Here is a 27,500-nt window from a genome sequence, read left to right on the forward strand (position 1 = left end):
AGTGACGCGTCCTAAAACCCGGAAGTAAACTCCTTCCGGTTCCTTCGACAAAAAAGCAATGCAATTTCTCCGTAGGATTTTGGAAAATAGCTGGAAATAAGGTCTGTGGTTGACACACATTTAAGAGACGGATCACGTTTTGTTCAGCCGGATAATATCCACATGTCTATCCTACTTTTATAATTTTCTAATCATAAATCTAGTCGACAGAAGCAAAATGCTAACGTTATGCTATAAACGAACTACAGCAGGGTCGCTGCTTCAACGTCACGCCAACTTAAGATCCATAAGTGTTTTTATGGATCTTAAGTGTTTTTCCTATAGGTCCGAGAGACATATTTATTTTTTCAGAGGTTTTGATAGGCTAAAACATCGAAATACCCATAATCCTCAGCTATCGTTGAAGTTTGGTGATTGGATGTTTTAGCCGCAACTGGAAGAACTGCCACCGAAACTGAATATGTGACGTGGATCATAAATATATCAGCAATTAAACAACATCTTCAATTTCTCTTCACACAATACGTCTCGTTGCAGTATCAATAGTAATTCGGCTGACTTTTATATTTGATCCAATTGGTAGATAGGCTGTATTTACACCATAACGGTGTACAGCTGATAGACAGGGACTTGTAGTTTTTAAAGATATTACTGATTTTCTTTGAATATAAGAATGTAAATACTGAGTTGAGAGAATAGTCAGGGGATTTGTGTGATGGGAGAAACATCTATGGATTCAGAATTGCAATAGCTTACCATTAAATGACGGATATACCTTTCTGTCTGTGATGTTTTACAAATCAGATATTAATGTGTAGAACTACAATATGTGAAATAATATAGCAATATCCTGTAAAATTATGTGAAAACATGAATAAAACTACACATCTTCAGATGTTATACATACATAAGTGTCCTACACTAATAATACAAATAAATCCATCATAAACTAAACTGGAAATGATACTGGAAAGTATCATTTATTGTGTTAACACTGTAAACTTGACAGTGCAGGACGTCCAAAGATATTAATAGGAGGATGTGCAAAACGGACAAACTAATAAGGCTTTATTTAAACATTAAAGAAAAAAACTTTGGGGGTATCTACAGATAAATATTAAGCCTGACAAATTACTTAACGTCTAATATATTGCATAGTTTATTTTGGCACTTGACAGGTGTAACTAAAGTCTGATTTAAGGGTTGTATATATTTCACATCATTAATCAGAATCTGCAAAGTAACTAAAATAAATGTAGTGGAGTAAAAATACCAGGTTAACCTCTGAATTGTAGTGGAGTAGAATTACAAAGTAACAATGAATTGCATGTTGTACATGCTGCTGTAACAAACACATTTCCCAACTTGGGATCAATAAAGTATATATTATCTTATCTTATCTTAAGATGATTGATGGCTACTGCCATATTTGCAAAATGTGCCTCTGATCCTTGACAAGTGCATGTTTCAGGCTTATCAATTAACAACAGGAGGGGTCACAGACATAAGACCAGCTATTACATAAAGCTATTCTGACCTTAGCTGTCATGTGGGTATATTAATGCTGCCCATTATGGACACAAGCAATTTTCACCCATTTATTAAACCTGAACCTCCAGGGTGTACACAGTTTAATACTGGCAACTTCTAATTATGGGAAATACGAAATTGTCTTTTAAAACTACAATTCCCAGTAGAGACGTGCCATAGAACATGTTGCGAAACATAATTAACCAGCATGTGTAGTTCTGGGGGGTAGGGGGCGGGGGGGGTGGGTCTGGACCCGTTCGAGTCCAGTTTTGGATAGTCTGCCGTGGTTTCATTCCATTTCAAAGAGCTGCTTGACGCTCAGCGTAAACTTGGCGCACTGCCACTCCAACATCCAATCACAGGGCTTAAGGACTAATCACGGGGTTTGTCAAGCAAAGCGGATGTTGTAGTCCCAAACGATAGCTGAGGATTATGGGTAGTGTAGTGTCTTCGGCCATCCTAAACTCAGAAAAAACGATTTGTTTCTCCGAATCGAAGGTTAAAAACACAAAAGCATTGGACACAATTTAAACCAATCAATGTTGTGTAATTAACAAGGATAAACTGATGTTTTTTAGTGGATGAGTACGGCAGATATCACTGTAAAATCATTTGACAGTGAGGGGAATACGGTTTTATTATGAAAACTTCGAGACCGGAAATACTGTTTTCACCCCGTGAGGGTTGACGCCAACTTTACATGGACGCTGCCGTCAATAGAAATGAATAGGGGAAAGACGTAGTATATACACGTTCTCCTGGCGAGACCTCAAATCATCTTCGTAATATGTGACCTGCTCCATCGAAATCAGTCGCATTGACCCCAAGACACATTTTGAGTTGTATACACTGTTGGAAAGAGGAGATTCCTAGCTTTCTAATGATATCAAGATTGTTTTTGTACTCCAAATATTAAGCAAAATATGTCACATTATATAATGACTGTCACCGAGTCATCATTTTGAGAAAAAGGCCTTCAAAGTTTCCTCTTCTCTGGATCCATCGATCTGATTGATTATTAGCGGAGCAAATGATCAAAATAGTCCGGAGGGAAAATATTTCCGTTTGGATTACTGGTCTGGGGGAAGCTCGCGAGTGTGTGTGTGTATGTGTGTGTGTGTGTTTGTGTATTTTTGCGTTTGTGTATATTGTGTTTGTTTCCCGGGGAAAACACTCACGAGAAACACCGGCTGTTGTTATGCCTGCTGTGTGACGTTAAGTTACTCCGTTCTCCGCTTGTAAATATGCCGTTACAAGCTTCAAAGTTGTATTTATCATCTAAATTTGCCGAAACAAGTTTAATATTCTGAAAGCCAAGACTTTGTTTAATTGAAATCAGATGAAAACAAACTGTAACGGACCCTGCCGTGTTATCTATGATTACTATATGCCTTACATTCATAATTTCAGCCTGAGGGAGGGGAGCTGCGCTACGGAAGAGCAGATTGCGAGCGAGAGGTGCCTGTCATCTTCCCTTTACAAGCTTCACAAATGTATTTATCGTGTGATTTTGGAAATAAAAGTTTCATATTCTGAAAGCCAAGACTTTGTTTATTTAAAATCAAACAAAACACCCGAACCCCGAAAAAATAGTTTTTTACGCAAATCCACGTTTATTTTGAAATGAGCTGTTGCGACTTCCGACTGATTTCGATAGAGCGGGTCACATATCTATCAAACTATAGATCCTACACATCCACTGGACCTGGATTCTAAAAGTACAATATACACTTCTCGCTAGAAATCTAATCAAAAAGCATTTTAATGGCCAAACTATTCTACAATTTAGGATTTTCCAGAGAGGGTTATTTGTAAATAACGACTCTCCGGAGCGTTTGCAATCAACGGGAGCATCAGCCCATATGCCACAAATGATTGTCTCTTACACGACCACTAGAGGTGCTACACTTTAAAACGTGACTATAGGTCATAGTAAGCTGCTGAACAATCGACCTATTTGGTCATTTTTGGAGGAGGACAGGCTGCTCAAAGCGCTTTAAATTCGACAAGTCATCAGAGCAGTGCCATTTGCTCAAGTAAGCTTACATTCACACACATACACACACATTCATCACCGTTGGGGTTAAGTATCTTGCCCAAGGATACATCGTCATGTTGGCTGCGAGGGCTGAGATAATCCACAACTTTCTGATTGAATGACCACCGCACTACCTTTCAGCCACAGTCCTTACTACATAATTGAATGAGCACAGGTTTAAAAATAGCAGAAGCTGCAGTGTTAGCTGATGAATACTGTACACTTTAACACACAGGATTTAATCAGTAACAAGGTTTGACCGGGGGCGAAGAGATAACTGGTCTAGTGGCCGCAAAGGCAAAGTAGGTGGTGAAAGGTTGAGTCCAGAGCAAGGGTCCTCGCATGGCTGGAGGGGTAAAGTAGATTGCAACTTTAGTTTGAACTTCCCCTCTTTTGTTACAGTACATGACCAAAAGTATGAAAGCATCAGAGAACATTTGTTCCACTACAATGTGAATCCTAGAGGCTTCAACACCTCGATAAGTTAGGAGGCGACAAGTATTATGAGATGGAAATAATGGGCACCTTTGCCTTTCTATCACTGTATTACTTCTACAAGATGAACAGGCCTTTCACAATGGGGGGAACACACTGGAATAACCTCTTTCCTTTAGGACTTTATGCAGTTAGCTGCGATGAATCTGCCTCCAAACACGGGGCAACAAATGATCAAATGCACCCTAAAAGATGAGAGCTGATACTGGGAGGGGGGAAGGAGGGGGCGTGGGCTCATTAAGAGAACATTAGAAATGTTCATTCTGCAGAAAATATGTAGAAGGGAGGATAAAAAAAGAAATAATGTGTTAAAATGTGTGTGTGTGTGTCTGTGTGTGTGTGCATTCGAGTGGGGGGGAATGCAAGGAAGCTCAAAATGACTTTTTAATCACATCATTAAAAGGACTTTGAATTATGAATTTGTCACAATGGATGTCTTTAGGCGTGGGAGCAAAATGAGAAAGGGATATATTTTCTTGACTTTTTTGGTAGAATGAGTCCAAGGAGGGCCATTTCTCTGCAGCCAGTGTGTGTGTGTGTGTGTGTGTGTGTGTGTGTGTGTGGTGTGTGTGTGTGTGTGTGTGTGTGTGTGTGTGTGTGTGTGTGTTTGTTTGTGTGGGGGAGTTTTATGTGGAGGTGGTATTAAAGCCAATCAAGGATGGCGAATAGACCTCGATGAACAGAAGCAGGGAAAAAATAAAAGCAGATCATCAAAATGAAGTGTCTCACTAAACCCCTCCCCAAACAGCAATAGCTAAATCACAGTTTAGTAACCGTATCCGTGGGGATGTGTGGCGTAGTGGGTTGTCCGTAGGTGTTCGGATCAGGGGGTCAAACAGGTTAAAACCCCACTGCAGTCAGCATGTCGTTGTGTCCCTGGGCAAGACACTTTACCCCAAATTGCTCCTGTGGGGATTGTCCACAGTATTGAGTACAGTATGTAAGTCGCTTTGGATAAAAGCGTCTAACAAGTAACATGTAATGTAATGTAATGTATCCAGGCACGCAACCAAACAAAGATCCACACATTTTAATGAGGTAACCCTCAAACAATGATTTTTCAAGATCAGAAAACGTTTTACATTTGAAATTGATGTTGTCTTGTGGATTTGGTGTCAGATCAGGGATTACTTCTGGTATATAGTATACTGTTTATTATACTGTATAGATCGTCATTCTGGAAGACATGGAGCAAAAATCATCATGTTAGAAAAAAACGTAAGATCCCACTTATTATAGAAGACTAACTTTATATTGGAGAGCTTGACAGCCAGGGGCAGCAACAGTAAATACAACTAATTTCAAAAATGGACTGCAACCCTGAAATTATGTAGTCATTACCCGTATGGAGCTTTTTGTATTAACGCCAATATCTGACCCAATCGAACCTAACTTTGGACAAATACACTTTACCCTTCCAACACATGAGCCCATGTGTGATTAAAGCTACTCATTGCCTGAAGAATTCAAAGGGAATGCAAATGTCGCTGGCAGAAATAATAAAGAAAGAAACATTCAATGGTAAGAAATGGTAATTTTCACAAAAAAGCCAATGTTTCCAACGGGGGAAACCGCCCAGACTACCAAGGATTTGTACATTTCTGTCAGTAATGCCCAACACATAAATCGTGAGACAAATGCCTGCAGTGGCAAGACGGAAACGACAGCTAAGTAACCATGGTGATATCAGATTAATGTAGTGCCTCCTCTGCTCCCTTTGCCTTCAAGAGGACGCCTTTGTTTCCAATGACATCACAATGTAACACCAGCTTCCTATCTGCCAGCGCTCCAACACATAATAGGCTAAGGGGCGGGACATTTCTTAGTGGTTGACAAAATCACAACAGCTAACCAATCAGAGCAGACTGGTCTCAGGACAGAGGTTGAAAAGAGGTGCTGCAGCACAGGCAGGAAACATGTCACAGTAGAGGCACAAAATACTAATATGAACATGAAAATTACCATAAAAGGGCGCCTTTAAACTAATATGTTCAGTAATTGAGAAGGCATACTGTATGACACGGAAGATCTCCTGTTGTGTCCTACATGTCCTAAAAAGAAACAATGTCCATCCTGATTTTCCAGACGTTATCCAGACTTCATATGAGAAAACGGCTTTAGAGGGGCATATCTTCACACACACAGAGGACACATTTGGGAGTGGAGTATTTGTGGCAGAGAGGCCGAGGGAGTGAGAAAGCAAGGAGAGGTTGAAGGAGATAAAGAGCAATCGAAGATCTGAAAGAGAGGAGGGGAAGTTAGATAAACGCTGCTTCCTGCATCATGTTGTTACCGTGGCCCGGTCTCACTCGTAGCTCTCGCTGCAGAGGACAACTCACTCGGTGGAAATCAAATGTTGATAAGGAGAAAATTGCATTGGATGGGGGTGAGGAAAACAGGAAAGATACACCCAGAGAAGCCCCACAGGAACAGTGAAGAAGGAGGGGAAGGAAAGACAGAGAGAGAGACAGTGGGAGGATGAAGGAGGAGAGAGATGCCGAAGAGAGAGATAGCATGGAAAAGAGGCGGAGAAATTAGAAAATGTGTCTTGATCTCGGAGACAGATAGAGACCAGAGAGATGAGGGGAATTAAAGTAACACACCAACGCACACACATTTGCATGTACGCCTTCTTTCTCAAACACACACACACACAAGCATTTGGTACATACACATAAACACCAACTCTCTCTTGATGTTATGAAACTATTAGGAGCTGACAAAAGGAGGACAATGGATTCGGGGAGGAAACACAAACAAATTTAGATAGAAGAAATTGTTCCTCTGTTTGCAATGCAATACTCTTCGGCAAACACCTACATTCTTTCATTACAGTCCATTATAGTGGCCATTCCCAGACAAAAGAGTTCTTCCAGCAGGGATAATAGGAAATCAAGTCAGCGCTGTATTGTGCATTGTCCAACGTCGGGCCCACAGGCCTGGGGGGCATTGGATGCTGGATGGGCTCAAACCAAGCAGACACACACAGCACAAATTGGAATGTATTGGGTAAAGTTGTGAGGTTTTCTGCTTTATAATGTGTCCATGAAGGTAAATACAGGTGCAGTCAAAGAAGCAACTAATCCTGATTTAAATTACCAAAAGAAGTTCCAGAAAACGATCAAATGGAAGGAATTATACTTTCAACAATGTCATTAAAAGGTTTGACTTCTTGATTTATTCTTCTACTTTTATAATGATGGTTCTCACCTTGGTGATGTTAAATACCTACATTTATTTGCAGTTTGTGTTTCATATCATTTCGTACCAGCTGTGCTTTTCTCTCTTCCGGGACTATAATATGCAAAAAAGGTTTTTTGGAAAGTGGAACTCTCGCCCTTCTCTAGTCGAGCGTGAGGGATCTATTCTTTTTATCTACAGCACATTAACTTTGCAAGTGTAAAAGGAAAGTGAGGTGTTGAACCGTGGGATAAGTGGGATTCCTAAGAGCCTGCAGGACTTAATGTGTCGTGCATTAAGTCGCTAAAAGAAGAAAGTCTCAAGGTCTGAAGGCGAACTTCCCAGATCCACTTTAATCTCATGGCAGCCATTGTGATTTTAAACAGATTTAACAGGGATCGGAAACGCTATAGGAGTGGAACAGATAGAAAAGGTCAAAAACAGTTTAATTCACTCACTTTTGTTTCCATAATATTATTGTCCTGTTCAAATTAATTAAAGTTTAAGCTGTGATAATTGATTATTTGGCCACTTGGAGAAACGAGGAGTAAACACAACATGTTGAATTTGTTCTGTACGAATAACAAGAAGCATTTATTTCTTTCTTGTGTTTCTGTCCACCTGATGAATGTAACTCCAATGTTCACTCTACTTTTAACTCCAGTCTAGTCTTTACCAACTCCAGAGGGAAATATCCAGCCCTTTAGCTCCGCAATGCTTCTGAAGTATGTTGAGAAAAGTAGGTTGCTCACTGGCTTTGTTTAGTCTTCATTAATCCGCAGTACTTTATAGTGCCTATTTATCAAATGCGACCTATCTAGATTTCCCCAAAGTCTGGTGCCTGAAACACTTCGTTCACCAACTAGTCCCAAACTATGTTGTTTGATGCATGGCAGGTTGGTTAAAGAGGACATATTGTGCTCAATTGTAGGTTCTATTCTATTCTAGGTTAGTGTCTCTATTGTGACATGTCTCAATGCTTTAATGTTCAAAAAGCTTTTTATTTGTCTCATACTGCCTGTGCTGCAGCACCTCTTTTCACCCTCTGTCTGAAACCAGAGCCCAGTCTGCTCTGATTGGTTAGCTGGTCGGCTCTGTTGTGATTGGTCTACCACTGTTAGCATTTTGAAGTTAATAAATGAACGTTTTCTACACCTATATTGCCCTTGCTGTCTGAGTGGTGTAACACATATATAACACATTATAGAACACACTACAGGAAAGGGAAAACCCCAAAAAAGGATAATAGGGTATTTTTGAATATATTGTTCTTGCATAAAACAGACCCTGCAGCTGTAGGCGGGATTCTTCAATCGTTCAATTGTTGCAATCAGAACCTTCCATGACTAAAATGACTAACTTTGCCGTAGTGATGCGATGTTGGGAATTATTGCTCCTGGAGGTAGGGGGCTTGTGAAAACACATGGAAAGCAGCATGGAACTAAACGTCATGGTTCACCAGTGGGAGGTCAATGTCAATATTCAGTGAGTCAGACTGGTTTGGAAAAAATAACAGTGCAAGGTAGATGTTAGCATAACCTAGCATAACATTAGTTTGGATATTTTTCCATTGAATTCATCTGGGGTTCTGTTTTGTATCCCTGTTCAAATATATAGACTATACATTAACATATGGGTAAGAAATACAAGGAACAATGGGAGATTTTTAACCATTATTTTAAATAGCTCTTTGTATCCAAACCATCAAAACTTGCACTGAGGGAAACTATTTTGAAATGATGATCTTCAAGCCTCCAGTAAAGTTTCACACAATTGTGAAATATATGACAGGGAGCCAGAAAGCTGTTCTGGAGGCTTGTTAAGGATCAACACCTTACAAATAAACTTGTCTCCCTTTCATCCATCACCAATCTATGTATAATTCTCCTTTAAAATGCTTCGGTTTTTTGTGCTTTTGCTATGATATCGAAGTAATTCAGCATGTGGGCTGAATATTTGTAGGATGAAGTGTCGTGTTCACTTTTAATGGTCTTTACAAAAGCATAAAACTCAGATGGAAATGCCATTTCCCCCCTCTCTGTCCCCCTGCCTATCCTTTGTAGATGTGTTATTCTCTTCATAACATAAACCTGATCACACAAGGCAGCAAAGACACTAATGCATAGCACCAAGGTCTAAAAGGGAGGCGCATCTCAGCCACTCTGTCACCATCTTGGCAGGTGTTTATGTGAGCAGACCCTGATAATGCAGCTGAGTGGAAAGGCAACGGGGGGGTTAAGAACAACAGAGACTCACCATTTACTGATAAAAGAGTGTGAGTGTTTTAGTGCACAAAGATCCTGGTGAGAGAGCGGTTATGAATGCAGTGCTAAAAGCTGCAGTTTGGCCCAGTATTACACAGATGACAGCATCTCTCTACAATCCTCTGCCTCTCTTTAGGAGTAAAACAGCTTCAACCCTGCGACATTATTTTATCACCGCAGCTTATTCTGCTGTCTGTCACTTTGTTGAGAAACATAGCATACGTCGAGTAAGCTCAAACAATCACCAAGAGTCCTCCCTTTAACTTTGATGCAGCTGGGTAGAAATAGCAAAGGAAAAAATACAGCTTTTGGAGTGACATTTTCTCCATCAGCTGTCAGGAATAAGCCTTCAGTAGGGATCAATGACACTGAGACGACAGGGCTTTATTTTCAAAGATATGACACAGTGTGGCTGCTGCAAAAATCTGGACTGTGTGGGTGCTAAGACTGGAATATATCTGTGTGTGTGTGCGTGTGTGTGTGTGTGTGTGTGTGTGTGTGTGTGTGTAGGCGGGGGTATTAGTTGGGTATTAGCAGGAAAGGAAATGGAGAACCCTGAGATTTGGTTACGAGCAACTTGAGAGCATTGAGAGAAAGCTCAAGAGAGAAAGAAAGAAGATAGGAGGGTGAAAACAAAGAGCGTGGAGTGGGAGACATGAGGGTAGGCGGGTTAAATCTGATGCAAGGGGGTAAGAAAAAAAGCTGAGGTAAAGAAAGGAAGAAAATGGATGACAGCTAAATAAATAGGAACACAGAAACAATTTATAGATAGGAGAGAAGTAAGCATCTGAGAGAAAGGATGGAAGTAAGCAAGCAAAAGAAAGAAATTAGTATGCAATAGCAGACAGTGGAGTGTGTGGCCAGCAGCCAAATGAATGAGTCATAACTCAGCTTCATTAGCGAGTGTGTCTCTTGACCTATCGACACCCACATTGCACCATGTAATCCCCGCACATCGATCCGATGACCTCCCGAGCTGCAGGATTGTTACCTCTCCTCATTGTTTTAGCCTCTGAGTTCTTATATATTTCTTAAGCTTGGCCATTTTATATCGAGCTTCCACAAACGAGTACAAAGGTCAGACATTGTTTATGCATCAGAAATGTCTGTGGAGCGCTTACATTCAGCTGAACGGCCAAATGTCGATTTGAAAATGCTAAAAGTTTCAAATCAACTTGTAGCAGGTCAAAATGGAAAATATGTGTTTGACCCTCATTGACAAAATGTGGTTGTTTTATACCATGTTTTCATTAGTGGATCCTGCAGTCCCTGGTGGCTTAAAATGATGGCCTATAATGTGTTGGGATCAATAGTTCAAGTGTTACGAAAAACGCAATCTCATCTACATTCTGTTAAAATCACAGAATAGGAGGATACATTATGATAAAAGTACCAAATGTCATGTCAAAAAGGTATCAACCTCTTCGTGGGGCTATAAGAAAAGTCTTTACATTCATAGTCTGGGCACGATAAATGTAAAACAAATGAACTGCAAACCATGCAATTAGTTCATCTCTTTCAGTCTGGTGTAAAGTAAAAGAGCAACGGAACCAACATTACTATCCATAGAGCTAGCTTCTCTAAACATAGGCAGCTCATTTCTCCGGGAAAACTAAGAGGTAGCCATGGCTGTAACTTGATGAAAGTGTTTACATGAATGTTTTACAGGTTTTCACCTTTGATTTGCTTTCAGTAGTTAAAGTGGACCTATCATGCTATATTTAAATGATATATTGTAGGGCCATACCTATATAAGGTATATTTATAAGTTTCTGTTTTCAAAATACCAAACAGATCATGCATTTTAGCCATGCCTAATTTTGCTCTATTTGCTGTTTGCTGTCTACGGGGCTGATTCTGTGAGCTGCAGCTGACCACGCCCCCCTGCAGAAGAGGGGAGCCGTGCTCTGATCAAGACAAGAGGGGGAGAAAAAAAGATCTCCGTCCTCCGTGTTTTATTATATTATTATAGGCCTATAGAGTCGTTATTCATTTGTTTTAAAGCTCAATAAATAACAAAGAAGACGTTTGACCGGCACTTTTCTAATTTTGTCCGGAAGATTTAAACTTTAACGGACATCTTGACCGGCGAAAGAAACTGAAACTGAAACTCTGCCGCACGGTCCCCTCGTTCCTTGGAAGAGGCGGAGAGGTGGGTGTTTGTCATCTGCTGGTGGCCTAACCGGAGAGAATTACAGTGCTTGCCTCGACGGGGAGGGATTGCATTGAATTAAAGCAGCGGGAGCAAACGCTTGCCTCGGGGAGGGAGAAAAAAAGCCACAGCGGAGAATAAACAGAAGGGTAACCATGGTAACTATGGGCGGGAAGTCTTCTTCGCTGCTTTTGTGGCAGACTACAGCGCCACTTACAGGCCTGGCATATGTACTACAGCGTCTCCAGCGCTTTCGAGCGGCAATGGCCGACCGTGGCCCAACCCCACATTCCCCTGATAGGTGGAGAGTTGGCCCAATAGCCGTAGCGCCACTTCTGTGACGTCAGTGAAGTGTTAAAATCTGGATCAGTTTTTATCAGATCCGTTGCAGCCCCTTTTTTTAGAGATTTGGGTATGGAGGGAAATAGAGAGGGTTGTGTTTTCTGACACTTGGTGAGTTCCCTGGAACACCGGGGACATATATTCATGTATAAAAGACGTACAAAAGTGCATTTTGCATGATAGGTCCCCTTTAAGTGAAGTTATGTTTTCTTATGTGTGGTAGAGAGCAGCTGTTCCATATGCCCTGTACATCCCAGTGTCAAACGGATTCTTCACAAACACTTGCTACACTAATCACCCACTCAAAGGTCACTGCCCTTAATGAAGCTATAAATACAGAAAGAAGCCCGAGTGCACATTGATCTGCAGCGTATTCAGGGAAGTACATTCAACAGGACTTCACTATGTGGCATTGATAGGCCCCCATAAGTCCACTTTGAAGCTAGTCTTTAATTCAGTTAAAGGGGACCTATCATGCAAAATGCACTTTTGTACGTCTTTTATACATGAATATGTGTCCCCGGTGTTCCAGGGAACTCACCAAGTGTCAGAAAACACAACCCTCTCTATTTTCCTCCATACCCAAATCTCTAAAAAAGGGGCTGCAACGGATCTGATAAAAACTGATCCAGATTTCAACACTGTCCTGACGTCAGGACGGTGGCGCTACGGCTATTGGGCCAACTCCACCAATCAGGAGGAGACAGCCACGGCCATTGCCGTTCGAAAGCGCTGGAGACGCTGTAGTACATATGCCAGGCCTGTAGGTGGTGCTGTTCTCACAGAATCAGCCCTTGCAAAAACAGGGCTAAAAAAGTGCAAATTGAGCGAAATGAGGCATGGCTAAAATGCATGATCTGTTTGGTATTTTGAAAAAAAAAAAAAATGCCTTATATAGGTATGGTCCTACACTATATTAATAAAATATAGCATGATAGGTCCACTTTAAGAGAAAAGGAAAGCACCTGCTCAGGGATCACTGATACAGACAGACAGACAATGACGTGATTGAAAATGTTGGCAGTCAACGGAAAACGTCAACCCAGGTCAGCCGGAAGAGTTTTGACAAAGGGAGGAAAACTTAATTTAAAAAACTTAATAAAGAGGGACAGACAGTGAGAGCGAGAGAGTTTGAGCACAAGAGAAAAACAGAAAGGTCATATGTGTGGGCAGGCGAGCCAGAGAAGGAGCGTAGGCTGCGTGTAGAGGGAGGTGAACCTGAAACTTTATTGGTAATTATGTAAAGAACTCCTGTAGTTTAGCAGAAGTGTCTCCAGGCTTTACTGCAAATTGAAGTATCTGACAACAGCTAACCTTATCATAATTCACAATGTTATAAGAAAATGGAAATGTTTTGCTTGCTGATTAATATTTTGGTTAATAAATTGCATTTTCTGTTTTATAACATAAGGTTATAATGAGTTTCTATCTCACAAGTGATGTATTCCTCTTAACTTTTTCTCTTCTCAACCTTTAGTTTTGAAAAAGTGCAACTCATTAAACTTGTCTGACTAAAACCACTGATATCAACTACACAATACGATCTTTTAAATTACGTTTGCAACAAAATGTACTTTAAGTATCATAAGTAAAAGTCAGTTTCAGCAGCAGCATGGATCCTGTCATAGAAATGCTAGCACTGTATTGTCCGAGTATTACCAGTATTATATCCAACAGCAAAAAGTGGCTTATCTCACAACTGGATCAATATCTCTTGACGACATATTGCAAAGACAGTATATTTTATTGCATGAGACATGCAAATGAAAAATGTATCTGATACACTTGCGATATGTCTGAAGAAAGCGATTAATTTTGTATTCATTCAATCACTTTTCACTGGTTTTTTTCTTCTAATTTGTTACATTTTAATATTGAAACTGGCCATTGTGGAACTAATCATAATTACCATACTTTATTCATTGTTAGTTTAAACCATACAAATATATATTATTTTAGAAACTCCTGACTTGTTTTTGTGTTAAAGCTAACCCTGACCCAAAATTAAAAAGTACTTTTTTATTTAAATATGCAGGTTCATGTTCTTTGCTCTCTTCCTTCGGTGTGTGTAGCTGGATTTCCTGGCCTTTTCCATCCTGTTGCATGATGTGTAACCACTGAAGCAAATTGTATTACCTCTAATCCATCTTGTACTGGCGTTGAAGTATTGCTAAACGGTCACTGCAACTCTCTGAATGTGTGTATCCCATGTGGTTGTGTGTATTCCCCTCTTCACACTCTATTGGCTGTGTCCTGTCCATTCTGCAGCCGGCCAGCGGATCAGAGCAACAGGGCACGCTCCCCTCCCTTGTGTAGGGGTAATTGTGTTTTTGTATAAGCTGTCCGGCTGCATTACAGTAGCCGGGGCCGAGTGTCTACCCTGCTCTCATCACTGGAGAAACAGGGCTGCACAACGCTGGCAGAAAACACTGATTCGCTGATTCAAACCCTCTTCGTGAGCTGGAGCTGAAATGACATCATGTGCACCCAGAAGATCAGAGTCTCTCAGGAGTGTGTGGAGTTATTGAGAATCCACAGTATTAACTAGTCAAATTAATTATTACTTCAAGGCTAGATAATTATGCTTTCATTTTATCAAGCTGTCCCAAAACATCCCTTAAGACTCTGCAGTTGACCCAAAACGCTGCAGTACGTTTAACTAGTAAACAAGATCATATTACTCCAGAAAACAGAGCCTTCAGCTGTCAAGCTTTTCTTCTGGAAGCGGCTTCCAGTTTGTGTTCAGGAGGCCCTCTCTTAATTGAAGTGTAAGTTTAATACTTTCCTTTTGGATTAAGCTTATAGTTAGGGCCCGGCTGACTCAGGCTTACCTTTGACCAGCATATAGTAGTGTTGTTATTAGCTTAAGACTTTTCTTTTTGATTAAGCTTATAGAAAGAGTGAGGCGTACCTTCGACTAGCCCATATTTATTGTGCTATAGGCTTAAGACTGTCCTTTGATAAAGCTTACAGTTAGGGCTGGCTCAGGTTTACCTTACACCAGCTAATAGTAATGCTGCTACTGGCTAAACACTTCCCTTTTGATGAGCTTATTTGGCGCCGAATCAAGCTTAACATCCTACTGGATCCTTTAAAAAAATATATATGTTGAAATTGTCTTTTTTGTCCTTTGAATTGTCTCTTTTGTACATTTGTTTATCTATATCTTCGATATTGGGCTTTTTATCAAAGTTGGTTTTGAACCCAGTGAAACTGTAATTGAGAGTAAAAGACAAAGCTGGGGTTGAATGATTGGATCATAATAGTGTGGGTGTTTTGTCTTCTGCACAGACATGACAGATAGAAAAGGCAGGAAGGTGGCAGACAGACAGATTGAAAACAAGGACGGGCAGATACGAGAGCAGACAGACAAACAGAATGTCAGCGAGTAAGATAGATAGACAGAAAACAAAGAGACAGAAGACGAGCGAGAGAACGATGAACCAAGACCGGAAGAGTCAGAAGAAAAATGGAAGTAGGCGTAGATTAGAAAACCACACATAGCAGTAGATGAAAAGGCAGAAAGACAGACAGACAGACAGACAGACAGACAGGCAGACAGACAGACAGACAGACAAACAGACAGACAGACAGGCAGACAGACAGACAGGCAGACAGACAGACAGACAGACAGGCAGACAGGCAGACAGGCAGACAGGCAGACAGACAGACAGACAGACAGACAGACAGACAGACAGACAGACAGACAGACAGACAGACAGACAGACAGACAGACAGACAGACAGACAGACAAGCAGACAGACAGACAGACAGACAGGCAGACAGACAGACAGACAGACAAACAGGCAGACAGACAGGCAGACAGGCAGACAGACAGGCAGACAGGCAGACAGACAGACAGACAGACAGACAGACAGACAGACAAACAAACAGACAGACAGACAGACAAACAGACAGACAGGCAGACAGACAGACAGACAGGCAGACAGGCAGACAGACAGATAGGCAGACAGACAGACAGACAGACAAACAAACAGACAGACAGACAGACAGACAGACAGACAGACAGACAGACAGACAGACAGACAGACAGACAGACAGACAGACAGGCAGACAGGCAGACAGACAGGCAGACAGGCAGACAGACAGACGGACAGACAGACAGACAAACAAACAGACAGACAGACAGACAGACAAACAGACAGACAGGCAGACAGACAGACAGACAGACAGACGGATAGATAGACAGGCGTGCGGGCAGTGGATAGAGCCTTGGTATGGGGGTCAGATGGTCACAGGTTCAAACCCCACTGCAGTCAGCATGTCGTTGTGTCCCTGGGCAAGACACTTCACCCCAAATTGCTCCTGTGGGGATTGTCCACAGTATTGACTATGTAAGTCGCTTTGGATAAAAAAAAAAAAAAAAACGTCTAACAAGTAACATGTAATGTAATGTAACAGGCAGGCAGACAGGCATACAGGCAGACAGACAGACAAACTAAGAGGCTAATCTAATGCTCTCCCATCCAGTGTGCCTTGTGTGAGAATGTGCTGATATCGAGCTTAGCTGGAGGAGGATTTTCACCCGTTAGTTTGGCTTTTCTGCTAAGTAGCATTGTGATACAATCAGCCACTGTGTGGGCCGTCCGTGCGTACATATGGAATTCCATTAACCTTTCTGACTCTGTTGGTTAAATGTCAGCATGGAGCATGAAATTGAATTGGTCATTGATTCAGAAGCAGGACGCTTCTCCCATTCAGTTGGAGACAAGTACCATGCCGGCAGACTGAATGTTAGTATGTTCCTCGCTGGGAACAAACCACAGAGTAAATACGAATGCTCCACGGTGTGAAAGACGTCTGAGCAGACAGCTGGGACATGTCTTTCCTTCAGACAAATAAAGTTTACTCAGCTTCTAAGGGATGTTTCCCTTATTTCGTGGCTTAAAATAACAGCCAATCACTTAAAAAAGAAATATGTATAAGTAGAGGAATAGTGTCATATTTTAAATGAAGTTTGTGGGACATTTGAAGTGAAGTCATAATAAATTAGCCTCATAAATGTCAATCAAACGCCAGCCGGTATATATAAAAAGAGCAGTTTTTTCCTCTTCTTAACGATACCATAAACAACTCATTAAAACAATTATAAAACTGATTTTTATCACAAAATGTGGTGGTACTTTAAAGTGGATCAACGAACATATCATTTTCATTATTTTTTGCAACAGTGAATTTTAGTTTGGATTATTGGCATTTTTCTCTTTATCTAGGGGTCCATAGATACTCTAAGCTAGGGACCCCAAGGATAAATCATGTGCTCTGTACATGCCGGGATAACCTTCGGTACCTAAAAAATAGATGAATGGTAGTGACCCTTAATCAGTTTGAAGATATCTAACTGAAGTGCTCTGAATTTATTTTCTTTCAAAGCAACGTCAAATGTTTAATAAATCAAAATATCGCTCATTATTTGGTCCTCAGTGATGAGCTACTACAGAATGTGTGTGAAGGAATATAAATCAAAAATAATTAAGAAGACCCTTTATTTATACCGAAGGGGAAATTCAGTTGTTATTATACACAGTTCAATAGACATGCATACACAAAACATGGCTTCTTGCACACATTAGCTCTGAATACATATATAGATATACACATAAACACATGTGTTTTCATACTATGGATAGGTGTAACAAAAAACAAACAAGCTGCTAGTTTTACCGGCACCAGGGATCAGTTGGGGTTCGGTGCCTTGCTCAAGTCACAGGAGGTGAAATGGCACTTCTCCAGCTACCAGTCAACACTCTGTATTTGTTTTCGGTCCGATTGGGACTTGAACCAACGACCCTTCGGTCTCCAAGACAATTCCCTACAGACTGAGCTACTGTTGCCCCAAATTGCTTGTGACGTTAAACCAGCAAACATATGGCGGGTCTTACAGATAATTGTAAAGATAGCACAGCATTAACAACCCCAAAAAGTTTCTGAGAGTTCAAGAGGAGAAGCAGACCTCACATACACTCCCTCTCCGGCCACTGACTCAACTCAGAGGAAACTACAAAGCAGCTGAAACAAAAAACCTGGCTGTTGGAGAAGAAAGGATGCAGAGAGGGTGCAGCTATAGGCAGATGGGGGAGGATAGGGATCGGAGGGCCATTCTCTTTTAGGGGAGCTTTTCTGTTTATACTATGTTCCATCTGTATCACGTTACAGCTTGGTGCCTGTGCCGGCCGAGAGAGGCTTAACTTAAAAAAGTCAAAGAGAGGGAGAGAGAGAGGGAGAGAGAGAGGGAGAGAGAGAGGGAGAGGCCCAGCAGGGAATAGCAGGTCACAAAAGATTTACCTCACCCCTGTCTAGAAACCCGTTTTTCAAGCCAGAACAATACATCCAGTAAAAAGAAATGGAGCGAGATAGGCAGGGCCAGGTGGGGGGGGGGGGTGGAGAGGTGAGGTGGAGGATTGATGACACAGTAAGGAGAAATATAGAGAGGAGGAAAAAGAAGTGAGGAGTCCCAGAGTTCAGTCTCCAAAGAGGGGGAGGGGGGGATCTCGCGTCTGGCGTTGGCTTCAAAGCGTTTGGAAATTGAAAAAGCGAATTGAGAGCAGGATGGGACGAGATGGAAAGATGAGAGGGGGGCTTGGAGGAGAAGAGAGAGACAAAGAAGAGTGGAGGAAAGGTGAGGGTCCCCAAGGATGATTTGAATTTGAAATTGGAAACAGAGTGGCAGGTCACTGCTCAGCATCGCAGCTAATGCTACCGTCTCTCTGAAAGAATGTTCACTCTCTTCTGCCCCTCCTCCTCTGAGCCGTGCAGATGGTGCAGTGTTGGCCCGCAGATATTAAGGAGCCCAGGAGACGGAGCGTGTGAGAGTGAACCATGTTCCCCGCTACCTTTACAGTCATCCAGCAGCGCGCTCATGCTCACCAGAGAGCCATGCATGCAGGCTGCGAGTATCATTGCTTGGGGGATGAATCCCATGATCTCCTCTGTTTGACACACATAATGACCTTATGGTGTATTCCAACACAACACTCCAGCGCTCCCCTGTTCTCTGAGACACAAGCTCGCCGAGTCTCGTGCCTCTGATGGTAACATGCAATTATGTGGCTATGATGTCATTGATTTTTCTGCATTGGTTGGAAGCTGCGCAATGCCAAGCGATTAGAGAGCGCCTGGAAAGTGCCTCGCTGTGTGGAATACTAATATGCTCATTTGTGAGCAGTGGCTAAAAGGGAAATGTTTTTTCCATGCATCCCCCCCCCCCATGCTAATGTTTACTTCCACAGAGTTGGACTCAAGTGAAGACTGACTGACTGACTGACTGAGTGAATGAGTGGCAGGCTGACTCAGCCCTGACGGACATGTTGGATCCTGGAACTATGACAGGCCGATAGACCGGCCCTGGGGCCATGAGTGGACTGAGGGAAGAGAAAATAAACAACTGTGCGAAGAAGAGGAATGATAAGCCTGTCTGCGGTGAAAGGCATTGATGGGTTTCATTCCAAATTCCACCATTTGGAGAAAAAGTGACAGCAACTTTCACAAAATGATTGATTGCATCAATCAAAAGCACATACTTAGATAAATAAAAGTTACACTCTGCTTGATTTGTATTTCTACTGCTGATTTGTAATAAATGTAAGCACTGCGGTAATTTATAGGACAATGATATAGTATTACAATAAAAGTTATTTCATTTAACTTGTTCATATCCATATATGTGGTTAAACCCACAGCATAAACTGCTTATAATTGACCACAGAAAACAAATACCAAGCATGCACTTGAATTTCATGGATATGTTTGCATTCTATGAAAGTGAAACCCTCAATTATGTATATAACAAATCAACGTATAACATATAAAGAGGCAATAAAGGAATACAACAAAATAATGCAGCGGAAGCCTAAATATCCTGAAGTCGTCCACTAAACTAAATGTAGAGGAACTGATACTTAACCCCAGATGTTCTCAGTCATTTGTGGGTTTTTGCCCGTTCCACTGCTCCCAAATCGGCTTCAAGACACTGGTACTGACCTGCCATGCTGTGAATGGATCCGGCCCTTCCTACATCCAGGACATGGTTACATCTTCCAGCACGTAAAACTTGCTCTGCATCAGCCAGTCGACTCACTACTCCCCAACTGGCTCCAACATGGTGGAAGGAGCTCTTCATTGACAGTATGAAGACATCTTCCATCACTGACTGAAAAGCCATCTGTTTTCACTGCACTTTGGCCGATAATTAAAACACCTTCATGTAGCACTTAGAAAGGTCTGACTTTCAGTAGCACTTACCTGAAGAATGGTTTGGCTTATTGAAAGTCAAATGTACTTGAGGGAGTCTTGCTTTTCTTGAACTAAATGAAATGTAATGTATGAATGAATGGATGAATTCAGGTCTAGTGCTGCCAGCCTTAATAAAGGGCAGATAAGTGGCTATGCATTCAAACACACACAAAGGGATGTTGAAGAGGCAGGATGATTAGCAGAAGTATAAAAGAAAAGAAACTGACAAAAGTTGTTGAAACAAGGGCAATAATGAAACTAAAGCTTAATGTTACCAAGCTAATTCAAACTGCAGCCTCACAGCAAGCTGCCATCTCCTTTCTCTTCATTAAATCCATTAAACGGCATTTTACCTTGTTCGCCTCAACTGGAGCCTACCAACTGTTACCACAGGGTGAGCTAAACTAAACACGTGTCTAAACAAGACAGAATAATGAACATGCCATTAATACAGGATCTTTAAGTTGATGCTGACATCTCAATATATCTATGGTCATCCATCCATACCAATGAAAGCACAAAGTATAACAGAAAGTCATGTAGTGCAGATCTATCTCACCTATCTTCCTACATCTTAACCAGCCCCTCTCTGCTTTGAGGCCATAATTAAGCAAACCTGAGAGCACTTTCCTTGATTAAAATGCTGTACACTGAAACCCCAGGCAGAACAAGACCAATCCAAACCCGTAAAACAAACAAATTAAAACAAGTTGTGTATTTGTATACACCTTAATGAAAAAGGCATCACATAAACTGAAACGTTTGTCTGAAATTACTAACTAACAAAGACAAAACACTTTTGAATTGGGAAAGCATTGTCTGTTGAAAAGGGAGGAATGAAACTTTTTCACAGCTGGCTTGTGTTGTAATCAATTAACTGTAAACCTGCAACAATTGAAGTGTGGTAGGCAGACATTCTTACATTTCTACCAAGACATCCTCCTGTTTCCATCATTTGTGCTAAGCTATGCTATATTGACTTTTAGCAAAAACTGAATGAGGATATTTCATTACATTTTTATGTTATTTTCGTCCACAACACACATCATAAAAGATCAAGAATGGATATAAAACCTGCAATAATATAATTGTGGTAGGCAGCTTTTGTTGCATTTGGACGTGTGAGATGTTTTCCTTTGTTTCCAGTATTTGTGCTAAGCTATTGACTGATGATATGAGAGTGGAATCAATCCAATCGTACTTATAGCAGAAAGTGAATGAGGACATTTTCTTTAATTTGTATGATATTCTCCGTCAAACAAAAAATGTTATGCTCCCAGTACACCCAGTTAGTTGTTGTTTGACTATAGCACGTAAAACCAGTCGAGTGGAACTTTTTCTCACAATTTCCACCAGTAAAAATACTACTGGCAAACTATGAATACAAATATTGGTTCGTAAGAAGAGAGCTGGGCCGCAGATGGCAGGAAAAGGAAAGTACCACTAGGAAGAGGTGATGAAAACAGTCAGGAAATAATTGAATGAAACAGATGAACCCAGCTCCAAAGAGAGCGTGTTTGAAGGAGAGAGGATGATGTGAAGGTGAAATAGACATAGGGGAGACAGACAATGATGCTGCTGACGTGAGGAGAGAGCGGGGTTATGAAGACCAAACGTCTGTCTCCAGTTGACGGAATAAAAGGAAAAGCCTAGAAAGAGACAGAGAAATAAATAGAATAAGACAGACAGAAAAACCCAAAGGGTGGAAATGCCCAATGCTGCTATGGTTTCAACTCCAGCAAAGTCTCTTTGTTTCAACAATCATGTGATGAGGCGGAAGAAAGGAAGGTAGAAAGTTGGCGAGAGATAAAAAGGTGACAAGAGAAGGCTAATAGAAACGGTAAGAGATGTTAACAGGGAATAGAGAACAGTTAAATGAGGGAAAGGGAGAGTGTAAGACAGGTGAGAAAGAGACATGGAGAGAAGTTAAGTGTGAAGTCCTGCTTTCCCTATTACAGAGGAACTCTTTGTACCCGAGAAAGCTGGAGAGGAGCGTCCATGTACCCGAGGCATCTAGTTTTCTCAAATTCAGCATGAGAGCAATTTCTAGTGCATGTGAGTGTGACCAACTCATTTGTGGAGAGCGAAGTGGCTGGCACTATCCAAGGGGCAGCAATGTGGAGAAGAGGATGAATACATTTTTTAAGAATTCAGTATCAGCAAGTGAAGTCAAAACGGTTGCAGTAATACACAACATCAGCTCCTGTTGTTCTCTTTTACCGTACAATATGTCTGCCACTCAGGGGCTCTCAATGAAAATGATAACACAATACAGAGTTTGGTAGCATGGTGAAGTTGTGTGGCATTATGGGAGTTGTTGTCTTCAATCCAATTGCCATCATTGCAGTTAGCATCTCTTGGTAAAGATTACTGCATTGTTTGTCTTCAGTCGTTTTTACAGGCAGCTAAGTTATCCCTAAAGGTTTCCTGATCTTCAAATCAAACTGATCCAGTACGTGTACTTAAGTTAGGTGGTGTGTTAAAGTTGCGTGGCATTATGGGAGTTATTGTTTTCAACCCAATTGCCATTATTGCAGTTAACATCTCTCGGTCAGGACTACTTGATTGTTTGTCTTTGGGAGTGTTAACTATAGGAGCCAAGTTATCCCTAAAGGTTTCCTACTCTTCAAATCAAACTGATCCAGTACGTGTACTTAAGTTAGGTGGTGTGTTAAAGTTGCGTTGCATTATGGGAGTTGTTGTTTTGAACCCAATTGCCATCATTGCAGTTAGCATCTCTTGGTAAAGATTACTGCATTGTTTGTCTTCAGTCGTTTTTACAGGCAGCTAAGTTATCCCTAAAGGTTTCCTGATCTTCAAATCAAACTGATCCAGTACGTGTACTTAAGTTAGGTGGTGTGTTAAAGTTGCGTGGCATTATGGGAGTTATTGTTTTCAACCCAATTGCCATTATTGCAGTTAACATCTCTCGGTCAGGACTACTTGATTGTTTGTCTTTGGGAGTGTTAACTATAGGAGCCAAGTTATCCCTAAAGGTTTCCTACTCTTCAAATCAAACTGATCCAGTACGTGTACTTAAGTTAGGTGGTGTGTTAAAGTTGCGTTGCATTATGGGAGTTGTTGTTTTGAACCCAATTGCCATTATTGCAGTTAGCATCTCTTGGTCAAGACTACTTGATTGTTTGTCTTTGGGAGTGTTAACTATAGGAGCCTAGTTATACCTAAAGGTTTCCTAATCTTCAAATCAAACTCACCCAGTGAATTTAACCATTAAAATACACGTAATATAGCAGTTACTGGAAAAACCTGTGTTTCCCCTGGCTGACACAGGTCAAAGCCACAGCAAGCTCATGGCTAACGTTAGCTTAACTTGTTTCTCTGATAATTTATGTTCCAGATGTTTGATGACTAAAATCCTTGAAAATGTAAAATTGTGAAGTTTTATAAAACGGACAAGTCAAATCAAGCAATCTGATTGGTTCTTAGCCGTGGTATACTGAGCGTATACCACGGGTAGAATTGTAGTTACTTTTCACAACAAGTCAGTATCCCTCCGGGGCAGAAACCCTCCTTTTTACGCAGCGGTCCAGACATAGACATCAAACTGCAAAACATATTCAGTGTGCAGTTCCTTTGGCATTAGGGCAGGGATATCTAAATACTTTCCAAGGTTTGACATTATATAACCTAGATGGTTGTGGATACAATGCTGTTGCAGTCTTCCCAAACAAAACTGACGGTTGCCTTTACTAAATCAAGACTTCTTCGAGGATTGAACATTGTTGGAATAAGGTGAGAATACAACTCAGAACAATAGCTTTAAATAGGTCTAGCAATCGTTACACATTAAGGTAGTAGGCATTTAATGGGAGTAGAGAGCAGGACGGCTTGTCTCAGGAGAAAGCTAAAGACATCCAATTATAAACACAATGTTAGGAACTCCACATTTTCGAAAGGGCATCCACTTGTGATTTGTGAATATGTTTGAACCACTGTGATTCATGTTTCTGTTTAACGATGCTCTTGTTATTTATAAAACAGTCTAACTTCAATTAGGAACAGCTACAGTATCTTGAGCAATTGTTCCCAGCTCAGGATTTCCTTTCAATCTGTTCATAGCAGTATGTAAAGTAATGCACTGTATGTATTCCATGTAAACCAGGAAGTATGAATATTCACTTAATGACATAGTGAACCCAACATAAACCAATTAAACATATCATTTTAGAAACACAATAATGCACAAGGTAATTCAAGTTCATTGTCAAGCTGTGAAAATACTCTTTAATTTTCACTCACTCATATATACTTATATATGCACACAATATTCCCTGTGCTGCACTTGCTGAATGCAAAGCAAGTATGTGGTCATTAATGTGATAAGAGAAATCCCATTAATAATCCTTTAGGATGACAGTATGAAGTATTACGTGTTATTGGATTAATCTAAAGTAATGGTGTTTGGGGACTTGACTAAAGTTAATATGTCTTGACATATTTAAGGTTGAGGTTCTCAGAAGGAAACCAATGGACTCTCTACTCCGAGTAGGGAATGAGTCCTTAACCCAAAGTAAAGGAGTTGAAGTATCTCGGGGTCTTGATCTCGATTGTGGGGACAATGGAGTGTGAGATGTGCAGTGGGAGCTTTACCGCACCGTCTTCGTTTGTTCTCTTACCTGTGGTCGTGAAGGGTGAGCCATGACCGAAAGAACAAGCGACCAACATGGGTTTAATCCGGAGGGAGGCTGGCATCTTCGTTAGGGATAATGTAAGAATTTCAGTCATCTGGGAGGGACTAGTGTTAGGGTTACGGTTAGCCCCATTTGCATAGTGATGAGCGAATTGAGGCAGTTCAATTAATTAATTTATTTTATTTTATCCGTTATTTGGCAGGGACAATGCACAGTAATGAACACTTAAAACATTCAAATGTGTCAATCGTAAAAGTGCCAGATTTAGCTTTGAGCTAATTTCCATCTGCAGTCCCTCACATAAAACATTTAAGAAAATTACACTTTACAAACATAGCAAAAACAAAATACATGATATGCAAAAGGTGCAAGAGAGCAAGAGCAGCATACACAAGTATTTATGACATGGTAGTACAATATAGCAGCTACGATATATAAAGTGCAAGAGAAGATACCCCTGTGTTAAAGTGCATCTAGCGATGATTGCACGTCTGTTTGTTTCTCAACCATTCTTTGAGTTGACCTTTGAAGCTATTGAGAGTGGGACAATCCCGTATCTCAGTTGGGAGGCTATTCCACAATGAGCTGCCTTTAATGGAAAGGACATTTTGTCCAAAAGTGGTACGTCTGCGGTGGACCTCACAGTCTCCTCTGGTTTCTGACCTAGTGCAGCGTCCAGTGTGTTTTTTGTGGATGAATTCCCCTAAGGGAGGGGGGGGGGGGGGGGGGGCCAGTCCATGTAAACATTTATAAATAAAGCACATACTTTTAAAAGACTTACAATTGTCAAAACTCAAGAAATTGTGTTTTTCAAGGATGGTACAGTGGTGGGATGAATATGGCTTTCTGTCAAACACCTTGATAGCTCTCTTGTACAGCTGTTCTATGGGTTTCAGGTTTGTGGCACAAGCAAACGACCAGTTTGTAAAACAGTATTCAATATGGGATAGAATCATACAGTGGAGGTATGACTTTGCAGCATTGACAGTTAAGAAAGGTCTAATTTGTTTAAAATGTTGCAAGTTGAATTTAATAGTATTGGATACTTTCTTGATATGTTTCTTAAAAGTCAAGTTTGAGTCCAATATGACTCCAAGATACTTAAAGTGGGAGACTAGTTCTATTTCTGCTCCGTTTAAAAACACGTTGGATCCTTCGATTTTGACTGGTCGTTTACTGAACAGCATGCATACTGTTTTTTTTTACGTTTAACTGTAAGCAAATGTTGTTCAGCCAGTGTTGAACCTTGTCCAAAGCATTAGAGAGACAAGATGAGATCATTTCAGTGTTTTTCCCGTGTATAAAGATGACAGCATCATCGGCATACATTTGCACATTCAACTCAGGACATACATTAGGCAAGTCATTAATGTACAGAGAAAACAGTAACGGTCCAAGAATGAAACCTTGTGGAACCCCAACAGGGTTGACAAGGTAGGGGGATTTGGCACCGTTGACCAAAACACACTGTTGTCTATTCGATAAGTAAGACTTAAACCAATGTATGGAAACAAACAACAAACAACAAACATTTAACATAACGTCACTTTTTCAATGACTCTTTAGCATGCATTTGATCTGGGATTTAGCTCTGTATTTACTGTGAGGATTGACTGATGCACAAAGGAGTGCTGCTTCCTCTTCGACCTGACACCAGATAAGCGGTTGACGAGGGATGAATGGATGGATGGATTTTTTTAAGGTCAGTAATAGAGCAGCAGGAGCACATCAATTCTTTGTAACATTATGGAAGATTGATACAAATATATGCATGCCATTCTTTAAAGAAACCATGAGTCAAAACAAATGGAAGTATACAAAATATGTACAGCAAAGTTTATTTGTTTATAGTGCCGTGGACAGTCGCCATTGATCAACTGTCACAGAAAACAGTAAATGGGGCAGCTTTAGCCAACATTGCTAATTTCCAGCTGTTGTCCCCGGCCAGATGATAATGGACACCTTTAAAATCACAATATATCAACAGCGTTAGTTATTAAAAAAAAGGATGAAAGACAAGTAGATACAGGCGAAAGTGTCATGGCAGCCATGCAAGCGCGACATGTTTCACAGATTTTAAGGCCAACTCTGAGTGAGCATTGCTTTAGATGTGGGCCCGACCCTGAAAATATATAGCTAATCCAATTTTAAGCAATTAAATGAACACATTGGATTATTCCAATCAAGGTGTACGGTGCCAATCCCCTGCCATCATAACTTTAAAAAACAACCTTAGTCAAGTGTGTGAAAATGCTGAGACAGGCACAAGGACTCCACAATCACAGCTACAGACACTCTGATCAGCACATACACACACATTAGGAAATAAGCCATCCAAAAAACAAACAAAGCACTTTGAAACACACGCACACGCCTATTTGATATACTCGCGCACACACACACGTTTGTTCATTCAGCACTTTAAAGCAAACCATTAGTCGCTCAATCAGGCAGAGCCCACAAGGGAGAGAGAGCTAATTAACGGCCGCATCGAAACGCCAAGCCTCGCACTTTATCAAGGTTTCGGGAAACACGATGGGCCCCTACAAATACCATATTGTTCTCTCTCTCTGCCTGTCAGTCAGTCTCTCACT

This window comes from Trematomus bernacchii, unplaced genomic scaffold (assembly GCF_902827165.1).
Source record: "Trematomus bernacchii unplaced genomic scaffold, fTreBer1.1, whole genome shotgun sequence".
NCBI classification, from domain to species: Eukaryota; Metazoa; Chordata; class Actinopteri; order Perciformes; family Nototheniidae; genus Trematomus; species Trematomus bernacchii.